The 3,226-nt window shown below is 37.3% G+C and overlaps 1 non-coding gene across 1 annotated transcript; it reads left to right on the plus strand.

Annotated features, from left to right (window-relative positions):
• Positions 1-2,809: 2,809 nt before the first annotated feature.
• Positions 2,810-2,938, plus strand: LOC114009372 (small nucleolar RNA SNORA19). The gene has a single exon (XR_003550801.1). It is a non-coding gene; the product is annotated as a small nucleolar RNA SNORA19 (small nucleolar RNA).
• The last annotated feature ends 288 nt before the right edge of the window (positions 2,939-3,226 follow it).

Below are 3,226 nucleotides of genomic sequence, written 5' to 3' on the forward strand. Positions count from 1 at the left end.
AATTATAGAACAGCAATTTCAGAGATCTAAATATTTGAAAAAATGTGCATCTTAGAATTAATAACATGCTGTACTTATTGCAGGAGCTATAACACGCTAGGTAGAACTAGTGTACTACTTCATGAAAGTTGAAATCAATTTTAAAATCGGAGAAATCATTTTCTAGTGATTTTCATTTTGTCCCGTCTTTGTTTTTCTTCCTCTAAGATTACTGTTAACCTGACCACAGCAGCCAAGCTACACAGGGATTTATTATTATCGTATAACAAGGAGGTCTGAGGTGGGAGGTCCTCAGCAAGTATGGTGGCACCAGAGTGCCATCAGAAGTCCATGCTGGTCCATTTTTGTGCCATCATGTCCTTGTGGCTGCAGAATGACTACTTCATCGTGGCCACATTCCCAGGACAAGCATGGGATGAACAAGGGGCAAAAGACATCAAGGAGGAGACGGTCCTTTTTACTCGTAGATTTCTTCTTACATAAAAAAAAAAAAGTTATATAAAAATCTGCCTCAGTCTAGCCAGTGGCATTGTGGCTAAGGCAGGTGGATCCCACATGGAAGATAGTGAAGGTTGAGTCTTGGACCTGGCAGCTTCGGAAATATGCTGGGCTCATGTGCATGTGTGCTCAAAATTCCCTAAAGAGGGAGAGATAGAGAGAGGCAAAGGGATTACAGTATGATGTGCTTCCTCACTTTCCTTCCCTTTCCCTCTATCTTTCTGTCTTTCTCTCTCTCCCTCTGTTTCTCTCCAAAGAGTACACGTGCCCTCTGAAAAATCACACACAAAAATAAAAACAAAACGTGGCTCTATATGACAGAACTCAACACAATTTCTGGAAACACAAAGTTTTAGAAAAATATAAATACATTGCATAAATACATTATACTGGAATAAAAGTTTAAAGTACAACTAGCTTGCATGATCTATAAAGCTAATGAGAAGTTTGAGAAATTAGTTCTTTCCACAAATACGTATGTTGTGTATCTGTGAAGTTTGCAACCTGGCTTTCCTGTGCAGATTCAGAACAAAGCTCAGCAATTCACAGAATGGGTCCCCAAGGTAACGTAACTGCCAGGCACTCTACTAGGCATTTCGCAAAGAATCCACCAAACATTACTTCAGCATAGATTCCTTGGCTTCTTTCCCCAAGGTCTGTGTTCTATTATAATGTCGTGCTTCTAAAAAGAAGGCTGACTTGTACCCCTGGCAGAAGGGAGTTTTATGGTTTTCATCAAATCTTGGCTATCATATCTTATAAAACCCATCATTATTTTACATACCAGTAAGAAAGATTAAACAGCTGCTAATTAAATTATGGCATACTTTTTTCGTCTTTTAGATTTTTAATTTTATACATGCTGTAGGAGACCATTCAGATCTATTTGGGATTATATATCACTCACGTATATACAAAAAGAAAAACATAAGCAAAATAAATAGGTCAAGGCATTTGCAAAAATTTTTCCTACTTTGAGTTCAGTGTTACTAAGTCATGTTCTGTATAAGAATTGTTCACATCTGTAAAAAAAAAAAAAAAAAGAAGCTGCAGCAAAATATATAAGAAATAAGTCATGGGACCAGCAGTTAGCATAATGGTTATGTCACTTGACTCCCACATAGTCAACCGCGGTTTGAGTCCCAGACCCGATGACTTAAACTCACGCCGGGCGCGTGTGTGTGCATGCCCAAGATCCCGAGAGGAGAATGGAGGAGAAGGGATTGTGGCGTGGCCATCCCCCCTGGGGGGTGATTTCTCTCTTTCTATCTCTCTGTCTCTCTCTGTCTGTCTGGCAAGCGCACACACCCTATAGCAAAAAAGAAAAAAAAAAAAAAAAAGAAAAAAGAAAGAAGTCATGGAAAATTATTTGTTGATCATATTTATGGTAATATCCATGGTTGAGCCAATATACAGTGTATTCTGGATGGAAAATCTCATTTATACTGTAATAATGTACAGTGAATGAATGTAAATAAATAAATTGAAAATAAAATTGAAAACTTTTAAAAAAGAATTGTTCACATCTGTGTTTTTCCACACAACAGCATCATCTATGCAATCAGAGTATTGGTGGCTTAGCATTTCTTACATGAAAACTCTGTTATTATGTCCCAAATTTTCTTCCAAGCCACTTATGCTAATTCTATAAGTTCTTACACACCTGTGCAATAGCTATAGTGTCTGTGTCACCTACCCAATAGCAATTATAGAACAGCAATTTCAGAGATCTAAATATTTGAAAAAATGTGCATCTTAGAATTAATAACATGCTGTACTTATTGCAGGAGCTATAACACGCTAGGTAGAACTAGTGTACTACTTCATGAAAGTTGAAATCAATTTTAAAATCGGAGAAATCATTTTCTAGTGATTTTCATTTTGTCCCGTCTTTGTTTTTCTTCCTCTAAGATTACTGTTAACCTGACCACAGCAGCCAAGCTACACAGGGATTTATTATTATCGTATAACAAGGAGGTCTGAGGTGGGAGGTCCTCAGCAAGTATGGTGGCACCAGAGTGCCATCAGAAGTCCATGCTGGTCCATTTTTGTGCCATCATGTCCTTGTGGCTGCAGAATGACTACTTCATCGTGGCCACATTCCCAGGACAAGCATGGGATGAACAAGGGGCAAAAGACATCAAGGAGGAGACGGTCCTTTTTACTCGTAGATTTCTTCTTACATCTCCCGGGCAAACACTGAGTTACACAACCATTCTTAATTTAAAAGTAATCTAAGGAGAACAGTGTATTGAAGCTGGAAGCGCTGCTTTTCTGATTACTCTGGGATGCTCTCAGTAAGAGAAAAGAAGTGCACATTTCATTGCCTTTTTTCTTTTTATCAAGAGGAAAGATATTTCTGATGTGCTAAACAAACCTTTGGAGGTAAATGAGCAGTATGACTAATTTAGTCATTGCTGTCAGTCACTTTCAGACAAGTATCAAGAACTTTATGATACATTTTGTATGTTTTTGTATTGAGTGATTTTTTTATATATTAAAAAATTGAAAGAATTTCAGGTGTGTTAGTATCTGTTATAGAAATTATAATTATTTTTTTATTTTTTAAAAAGAGAGAGACAAAAGAAGATGGCTCAAAAGGAAGAAACTGGTTCTAACAGCTACCCCCAAAATTCTTAAGTATGAGGTAGTGTGATTGCTACATGTTCAGAGGAGGCTACAGTTTTGCCTTTATTTTAGCTAATGTAATTGGATAGGGTTACAGTGA

This window comes from Tupaia chinensis, unplaced genomic scaffold, assembly GCF_000334495.1.
Source record: "Tupaia chinensis unplaced genomic scaffold, TupChi_1.0 Scaffold000527_1, whole genome shotgun sequence".
Taxonomy (NCBI): domain Eukaryota; kingdom Metazoa; phylum Chordata; class Mammalia; order Scandentia; family Tupaiidae; genus Tupaia; species Tupaia belangeri.